Source organism: Amblyraja radiata, chromosome 12, assembly GCF_010909765.2.
Source record: "Amblyraja radiata isolate CabotCenter1 chromosome 12, sAmbRad1.1.pri, whole genome shotgun sequence".
NCBI lineage: Eukaryota > Metazoa > Chordata > Chondrichthyes > Rajiformes > Rajidae > Amblyraja > Amblyraja radiata.
Genome location: NC_045967.1, coordinates 34,692,109 through 34,702,492, shown reverse-complemented (window position 1 = coordinate 34,702,492; position 10,384 = coordinate 34,692,109).

The window sequence follows — 10,384 nt, the reverse complement described above, 5'->3', positions numbered from 1 at the left end:
TTTATGATATGCATGGAACATTTTACGAAATGCATCTTCAAGAAAAGGGCCTTGGTTCTGAAACATCTATTCTCATTTTTCTCTGGTTGAAAATAAACTTTTGCAGTAACAGTTATTAATGTTCTTATAAAAGTTTATAACAGATCAGAACCAAACTTATTGTCAGCACTAGAGCATTATTTTAATCTTTGTCTCAAATAGTAATATAGAGGGAAACAAAAACATATTGTTAAACCTTCTATTGATAAGTAAAAAATAAAAGACGAGCATTGGTTAATCTGCATTACTAACAAGATGAGACTGAAAAGTTATTTTGGTGGACAAGGAGATGGGAGAGAAATTAAGCCAATATTTTGTGTTTCATTAAAGAAGATGCAGAAAACCTTTTGGAAATAGTGGACAGCAACAGGACCAGAATGAATGAAAACCTGAAGGAAATTAACATTAATTTGAAAAATTAGCAATGCAGAAAGTAATGAAATAAAATTTGAAATGAATATATGGCCAGGACCTCATAACTTGTGCCCTGAGTTTAGGATAAAAGTGGTATTAGTCATGGAGTCGTACCACAGACACAGGCCCTTCATCCATGCCAACCAAGATGCCCTATCTAAGTTGTCCTGTTTGTCCATGTTTGGCCAATATTTCCCCAACTGTCCTAAACATGTACTTGTCTCTATCTATCTATCTATCTATCTATCTATCTATCTATCTATCTATCTATCTATCTATCTATCTATCTATCTATCTATCTATCTATCTATCTATCTATCTATCTATCTATCTATCTATCTATCTATCCTATTACTAAAACTCTCATCTTGACCACTTCCAGTCTGCGTTGTAATTAAATTTGCGCAAAAACGATCTCCCATAGCGATACGATTTTTGCCACTTTACTAACCATTCTCCTCTGCTGCAAGTCAAATACAATAGGTTTTGTTCCGATCGGTGAAATAGTACAAAAGTTATGAAGGTATTAAAATCGTAAAAAACGCCCCTTCCGGAACCCGCTGTCAATAACGCGGCGAGGAGAATAAAAAGCTGAATGGGCGCAGTGTGTTGAGCAGCTTGTGGAGAGTGTGCAACTCACGGGCTGCTTCTGCGGCGACCAGCACGACCAGCCGGAAGCTGGTGAGTTGAACCGGAAGCCTCTGAGTGAAGCCGGAGTGGGACCAGGAACTGCTGCGTGAGGCCGAAAGCTAAAGGTGCTGGGGTGAGCAGAGTGCGAGACTCCCCCTCCCCACACCTCCCCTTACCCCTCCTCTCCGCTCCCCTCCGCTGCTACCCGCTCCCCCTGCTGCTACTTGCTCCCTGCTGCTAAATGCTCCTCCTCGCTCCCCCTGCTACTAACCGCTCCCACCCACTGCTACCTGCTCCCCCCGCTGCTAACCGCTCCTCCCCATGGCTACCCGCTCCCTCCCACTACTACTCGCTCCCCCCGCTCATACCCGCTCCCTCCCACTACTACCCACTGCCCCACCCTTCTCCCTCTCCTCTCCCTCCTCTTCCCCCTCCTCTTCTCCTCTCCCTCCTCTCCCCCTCCTCTTCCCCCCTCCTCTTCTCTCCCTCCTCTTCTCTCCCTCCTCTCACCGCCTCCTCTTCCCCTCCTCCTCTCCCGCCCTCCTCTCCCGCCCTCTTCTCCCGCCCTCCTCTCCCCTCTCCTCTCCCCCCTCCTCTCCCCCCTCTTCTCCTGCCCTCCTCTTCTCCTGCCCTCCTCTCCCCCCTCCTCTCCCCCCTCCTCTCCCCCCTCCTCTCCCCCTCCTCTCCCCCCTCCTCTCCCCCCTCCTCTCCCGCCCTCTCCTCCCGCCCTCTCCTCCCGCCCTCTCCTCCCGCCCTCCTCTCCCGCCCTCCTCTTCGTCCCTCCTCTTCGTCCCTCCCCCCTTCTCCCCTTCCCACCTCTCTCTCCCCCCTAACCCCTCCCCCCTCCACACTTCCCCCCCCTTCTCCCCCTATCCTCTCCCCCCTCACCCACTTCCCCCTCCACCCTCCTCTCCCCCCTCCCCCCCTGCAGTTATCTCCCTCCAAATATCTGAATTAAACTGCATTTGCCATTCCTCAACCCATTTGCAGAGATGATCAAGATCGTGCTGTAATGCTTGAGAACGATCTTCTGCATCTGGGTCTCGAGATTGGTTCAGGCTCTCATTTACTAAAATTCCACACATTGTGGAATGGTTCCCATGGTTACATATGTAACTCTACTACTCACCAACTGACAGAGAGAGAATACAGTGAGCTAAAACTTGGTAATCTGATATTAGTTCTATGAAAAATACCAGATTATTTTTATATAAGCAACAGCAGGGTGCTCAGCAAATAATAATAGCTTTGGGCAAAGTCAACATGGATTTATGAAAGGGAAATCATGTTTAACAAGTTAGTGTTTTGATGCTGCAACAGAGTGCAATATATCCAAGTGTGTTACACTCGGAGAGACTTGGCCCCGATAGTGTGCTTGCTGTGATCTTAAAACCTGCACAAACCAACTGGTGGGAGTTTTTGTAGACATTTTCAATCTCTCAATACTAAGGAGGTGAAGTCCCTGCACGCTTTAAAAGGACAGACATAAAACTGGAGCCCAAGAAGAGTAAGGTGACATGCCTCAATGACTATCAACCAGTGGCATCAACAACCGAGGTGATGAAGTGCTTTGAGAGGCTAATTATGACACATATCAACTCCTGCTTTCGTGAGGCCTGGACACACTACAATTAATCTACTATAATACAGGATGTACTGGAGCATTTGGACAACAAGAGCACATACCGCAGACTGTTGTTCATCGACTACAGTTCGGCTTTCAACACTATTATTCCTTCAAAACTGATCATCAAACTTGCAGAAATTGGAATATGCTTCCTCAACGTCTTCATAAGCAGACCACGATCAGTATGAATTGGCACCAAAACATCCTCCTCGATAAAAATTTGAGCTAGTCTGCAGAAGGGTCCCATCCTGGAATGTAGGCTAAGTAGAGGTGATAGTCTAACCATAAACTCCAGCACTTTTTTTGTAAACCAGCACCTTCAGTTCCTTGTTCATGACCTCTGCTGATGATAGCTTGGAGGTCCAGTAGAAATATTGTCTTGGTTTATGTCTTATTTTGCAAGATGTTCTCACATCTGCTTGTTTCTGCTTCCAGGAAGCTCTTAGCAATTTACCGTGTGAAGAATCAAGTAGTACCATTCTGCGAAGCATTGTGATTGAACCTGGAACCGTTATTAGTAGGGAGCTTCCCTCAGCGGCCCTGAAGCACAATGTCAATTAGGTGCATGCAGCTCGTCAGCTGTAAAGTCAGAAGTTTCAATAGACAATAGACAATAGACACAATAGACAATAGGTGCAGGAGTAGGCATTCGGTCTTTCGAGCCAACACCGCCATTCAATGTGATCATGGCTGATCTTCCCCAATCAGTACCCCGTTCCTGCCTTTTCCCCATATCCCCTGACTCCGCTATCTTTAAGAGCCCTATCCAGCTCTCTCTTGAAAGCATCCAGAGAACCTGCCTCCACAGCCCTCTGAGGCAGAGAATTCCACACACTCACAGCTCTCTGTGAGAAAAAGTGTTACCTCATCTCCATTCTAAATGGCTTACTCCTTATTCTTAAACTCTGGCCCCTGGTTCTGGACTCCCCCAACATCGGGAACATGTTTCCTGCCTCCAGCGTGTCCATCGGGAACATGTTTCCTGTTTCCAGATTGTTAAGTTAACAATCTTATATGTTTCAATAAGATCTCCTCTCATCCTTCTAACTCTGGAGTGTACAAGCCCAGCTGCTTCATTCTCTCAGCTTATGACAGTTCCGCCATCCCGGGAATTAACCTTGTAAACCTACGCTGCACTCCCTCAATAGCAAGAATGTCCTTCCTCAAATTAGGGGATCATAACTGCACACAATACTCCAGGTGTGGTCTCACTAGGGCCCTGTACAACTGCAGAAGGACCTCTTTGCTCCTATACTCGACTCCTCTTGTTATAAAGGCCAACATGCCATTCGCTTTCTTCACTGCCTGCTGTACCTGCATGCTTACTTTCATAGACTGATGAACAAGGACCCCCAGATCCCGTTGTATTTTCCCTTTTCCCAACTTGACGCCATTTAGATAGTAATCTGCCTTCCTGTTTTTGCTACCAAAGTGGATAACCTCACATTTCTCCACATTAAACGTCATCTGCCATGCATCCGCCCACTCCCCCAACCTGTCCAAGTCACCCTGCATTCTCATAGCATCCTCCTCACAGTTCACACTGCCACCCAGCTTTGTGTCATCTGCAAATTTGCTAATGTTACTTTGAATCCCTTCATCCAAATCATTGATGTATATTGTAAATAGCTGCGGTCCCAGCACCGAGCCTTGCGGTACCCCACTAGTCACTGCCTGCCATTCTGAAAGGGACCCGTTAATTCCCACTCTCTGGTTCCTGTCTGCCAACCAATTTTCTATCCATGTCAGTACTTCACCCCCAATACCTAATTTTGCACACTACTCTCCTATGTGGGACCTTATCAAATGCTTTCTGAAAGTCCAGGTACACTACATCCACTGGCTCTCCCTTGTCCATTTTCCTAGTTACATCTTCAAAAAATTCCAGAAGATTAATCAAGCATTATTTCCCCTTCGTAAATCCATGCTGACTCGGATCAAGTCAAGTCAAGTCAAGTTTATTCGTCACATACACATACGAGATGTGCAGTGAAATGAAAGTGGCAATGCTCGCGGACTTTTGTGCAAAAGACAAACAACCAAACAAACTATAAACACAATCATAACACACATATTCTTTTACATAATCGATCCTGTTACTGCTATCCAAATGTGCGGCTATTTCATCTTTTATAATTGACTCCAGCATCTTCCCCACCACCGTTGTCAGGTTAACTGGTCTATAATTCCCTGTTTTCTCTCTCCCGCCCTTCTTAAAAAGTGGGATAACATTAGCTACCCTCCAATTCACAGGAACTTATCCTGAGTCTATTGGACATTGGAAAATTATCACCACTGCATCCACAATTTCTAGAGCCACTTCCTTAAGTACCCTGGGATACAGACCATCAGGCCCTGGGGATTTATCAGCCTTCAGTCCCATCAGTCTATCCAACACCATTTCCTGCCTAATGTGGATTTCCTTCAGTTTCTCTGTCACCCCAGATCCTCTGGCCACTACTATATCAGGAAGATTGTTTGTGTCCTCCTTTGTGAAGACGGATCCAAAGTACCTGTTCAACTCATCTGCCATTTCCTTGTTCCCCATAATAAATTCACCTTTTTCGGTCTTCAAGGGTCCAACTTTGATCTTAACTAATTTTTTTCTCTTCACATACGTAAAGAAGCTTTTACTATCCTGCTTTATATTCTTGGCTAGCTTACCTTCGTACCTCACCTTTTCTCCCCGTATTGTCTTTTTAGTTATCTTCTGTTACCCAATCCTCTTGCTTCCTGCTCATCTTTGCTACGTTGTACTACTTCTCTTTAATTTTTATACTGTCCCTGACGTCCCTTGTCAGCCACGGTTGCCCCTTACTCCCATTGGAATCTTTCTTCCTCCTAGGAATGAACTGATCCTGCACCTTCTGCATTATTCCTAGAAATACCTGCCATTTTTGTTCCACTGTCATCCCTGCTAGTGTATCTTTCCAGTCAACTTTTCCACAACACATACCGCCAGCAATGGAAAAGAAATTATTTGCTGAGAAATTATTTCAAATGGGTCTATGTAAAGGACCCACATAATTACTAGAAATGCCATTTCATGTCTTCAGTGCATAAGATGTATTTACACATACAAAATATTCAAACTTGTGCAGTAGTAACAAATATCGTCAAATCAATCTTTGATGCCACCTTTGTAAAATTCCTTTGTGCATGCATTGCCAATACCTAAGCATATTTTAAAGGGATCTTGCTTGACCAGAACTGTGCACGTACATCCTTCTACAGGCTGATTCCCTTTATGTTTCCTGATTCTTTATTTTGTACCATTACCCAACATATCACCATCGATCCTCATCAGACCCTCACCACTAGACACTAGACAAATCACTCCTCTGATCTTTCACCTACCAGCAGCCAAAAGCAACTCAAATCCTCAATTGTGAAAACATTCCTTCCAGTCCTTACACAACCATTGACATTCCTTCTCAATTTGTGGCACCCTCGAACTCTAATCCATGACGTGTAACCTGTGACCTGCTACCTACCTATCTTCCTCTACTGCCGTTGCAAAGACAGACCTAATGGAGGGAAGCACTTTGTGTACAATATTTGAGCAAGGCGGATTCTATTGCACGTGATGCCTTGGGTCTCATAAGTTCATAAGTGATAGGAGTAGAAGTAAGACCATCATGTCTACACCGCAATTCAATCAAGGCTGATCTATTTTTCCATCTTTCTCCCATTCCCCATTCTCTTGCCTTCTCCCATAACCAGTGACACCCTTACTAATCAAGAATCTCTCTGCCTTAAAAATATCCATTGACAGCCTCCACAGCCTTCTTTGGCAATGAATTCCACAGATTCACTACCCTCTGACTAAAGAAATTCATCCTCATCCACTTCCTAAAGGAACATCCCTTAATTCTGAAGCTATGACCTCTGGTCCTAGACTCTCCCACTAGTGGAACTACCCTCTCCGCATCCAGTCAATCCAAGCCTTTCACTATTCGGTAAGTTTCAATGAGATGCCCTGTCATCCTCCAAATGCTGATTACATATTAACCCACACATTCATGTCTTCTTCTTGCATATGGCGTGCACAGCATAAAGTTGTAGGACAACTTGTTCTATTTGACCTTATTTGATTGTGCACGCCAGGTTGATTGCATTCGTCGAAACAGGGTGGACCACGTGAAGGTTGCAATCTCCCACCCCAACTCAGTCATGTGAAAAGACATGTTGATTTGCTCATCAACTCACTCACCTGCTTTTTCCTCATACTGTTTTAATATTTCTCATGCACGTCTTTGAAAGTTATTACTGAATATATTTCCCCCAATCTTTCAGACCGTGGGTCTCTAATCAATAACAATTCATAACATAAAAATGTCATCTCTCATCGTATATCATTTGCTACAATGAAAATGTTGGTTAACTGTGTTCACTAATTCTGATTGGCATGTATTAGGTTTGGATTACACTGAATTGCTTTCCAAAGCCCTTTGTAGATGATGTTTGGGTGCAGTTTTACTCTATGACTCTTTGAAACTATATGAATGTTGGTAAGATGCTGACGTCTCCAATTAGGGAAGCTTAATGTAATCAAACCATCAATATGGTTTCAGGGAAACCTGAAACTATTTCAGAGATAATGGTTGAAAACATTGTTAGACTTCCCTGAGGATGTAAAAGCAGTGCCCATGGAAGGAGACGATAGATATAGTGTATTCAATTTTCTAGAAGGCTTTTGACAAAGTACAATGAAAAAGGCAACAGCTCATGGTATTGAGAGAAGTGTGTTAGGATGAATTAAAGATAGTTATTACAAGGAGGACAGATGCATCTCTATGAACAAATGGATCTTTTTCAGGCTGGAAAGATGAAACATCGAATTCTTGGCACTTGGTTATTTACTACTTGCATTAATGAACTGGTGGAGAGGGCAGAACCTAAGGTGTTCAAGGCACAAACGTTGGTGAAAGGGCATGCTGTGATGAGGGTATTTAGACTCTTTTGCAGAATGTAAATACTTTGAGAGCATGGGCAAACATTTGACAAGGTAAGATGGTAAAGTGTGAGATCATGCACTTCAGTGAAAGGAAACTCTTGGCAGACTATTAACTAAATAGAGAAAAAATACAGAGAATGGAGGAATCTGAGTGTTCTTGTACATGAGTTGTAAAATGTTAGCAGGCAGATGCATCAAATGATTAGCATAGCAATTAACATATTGGTGGTTCGTGATAACATATCAACCTTTATTGATGGGACTGGAGCTTGGAATGAATTGTTACCATTTTGCAGGACATTGGTTAGGCTATACCTGCAGTACTGTGGGGAGATGTTTGAATAATAGGCCATATAAACAAGATTTGGGTGGGTAATTTAAATCTGAGGTGCATCAGAACATTTTCTCACAGAGTGTGGGTTCATCTCTGAATTCGCTACCCTGGGGAGTGTGGAAGTTAAAGCATTGCTGATAATTGAAGGGAAGGTAGATCATTAGATCATTTTTGAAAAAAACTGTTAATTAAATTATGTTCAACAGCTCTGGAGAAGACTGGCCACAATCACATTGAATGGCAGGGCAGGACTGAAGGGCCAAGTGGCAGATTTCTGTTCCTATATCCTTGCATTCTTATGTTCCTGAGTGTCAACCTGGTCACTTGCCCACTCACTAAACTTGTTCATCAGATATTCAATCAGATAGGAGAGAAGAAGATGTCAGAGAGATGGTGGTGAATGGCTGATTACACATGTTGAAAATGAACATTGTAGCCGGGATCATCATCCCTCAGAAAGCTGTTATGGAGAACAGCCTCTCGGGCGATTCAGGGAGTTAACCTACACCATCATTAAGGGACAGTGGCCCCTGATCTCTGGGGTGGCTGGAACTCAGTATTGGGCTCCCACCTCCCCCCAGCCTGGAGGCAGGATGGAGGAAAAGAGCCCCAGCCGACAGCCATGAGTCAGTCACAATCTTAGGTCATCACTGAAGGATGGTGGTAGGTGAATAATCAGCTGATTCTCAACAGGAGCTACTGGATGCAGTCTTCTGGTAGTTCTAAAAATATTTGAAAAATCTAAGATGTGTTCATGCCCTCGAAAACATAATGTACCCAAGTCAAATTACAGCTTTCAATGAAAGGTCAATGTACATTTTGCACAAGTTTGTCTATCTTACTTGCAACTCAGCCATGATGTTTTGAAGTTCATCCTGCGAGTTAGGTTGGGCATTAACCATGAGCCGGAGTCCACTCGTTTTTGTTACTGAATTTGTGCAACCAATGCTGCAATTATTGTAGCCCAGAATTTGCCATCAAATCTTGGCAAAACTGCTGTCACAGTCACCACCTCATGTAGAGAGTCATAGTCATAGAGTGATACAGGGAAACAGGCCCTTCGGCAAAACTTGCCCACACCGGCCAACGTTCCAGTTACACTAGTCCCACCTGCCCACATTTGCTCCATATCCCTCCAAACCTGTCCTATCCATGTACCTGTCTAACTCCTTTTTAAACATTGGGATAATCCCAACCTCAACTACCTCCTCTGAGCCCTGAAGCTGAAGGGCAATAGGAGCTTGGTTACTGTAAATCTTCCCCACCTGCAGTGGCAAATCCACATAAACATCCTGCATCCGGCCCAACATGAGCTTTCTTACAATTTTAAAGAAAGGGAACAACTGTAAGATTTCATGATAAGTAGGGAGGTTATTTAGATTTTGTTTTAATTGTTTGAAAGTCTAAGTTTGAGGTAAGTCATTTACATTTTATTATAGAAGTACATCTTATTGTTTTAATGGTCTAAATCTAATGGTCTAAGATGTTTAAATTAAAACATCTAATTGTTTTAATAGTTTGAATAATTCTGGTAACTTAAACACTGAATAGTTTTTGCATGCAAAATTTTGACCGCTTTGAGAGTTCAATGTAAATCATGACTTTTTCAGCCATCAATATTTTTTTTCCAATGTCTGTGGCTGGGTTTTGTTCTGAACTGACTCACAGCATAGTTTTGTGATAGGGAAACCCTGTTGCAGTATCTTACACAGGGCCAGATTTAGATGAAGAGAGGCCCTAGGCTATTCCACTTGTGAGGCCCCTCCCAATCCCCCACCCCCACGACGAGAGGAAGATGGTAGAGTCCACCAGATTGACACAGATGTGCAGCCGAGCATGGCCAATGAGATAAGGGCTGGAAAGCTGCACTTTTTATTTATTGCCAGTGCTATTGTCGGCTTAAAACACTATTATTCTGAAATGGAGGGCAAGGAAAATTACTGAAGTGTTGTTTAGAGACTACAGTGCGTTGTGACAGCATATGTAAGAAAGGCCAATGACAGTGTCAAAAATATTATACACCAGGCCCGTACGAAGCTTTTCAAAAATGGGGGTGGCATGGCAGAATTATAAATAATTTATGTGAAATAAGTGCATGCAGTGCATATCACAAGAAGCCAGGGCCGCTTAAGGGCCATGGATGCTCTGTGGTTTTAGATGTTCTCTGGTGCATTCTGAGCCTTATTTTGGAGCATTTTTGCACCAAATCTATGACCAATATTTCAGAAATGATTTTGGTTGAGTCAAGAGTAACGAGTGGTTGGAATGGGATCATTGGGGTCATTGTTGTATATATTTTTTTTAATCAAGAATTGAAGCTGTCTTTGTTTTAATAATCAAGCTGTACTGTAAAATGTTATGTAAAATGTTATAAAGGAGCATG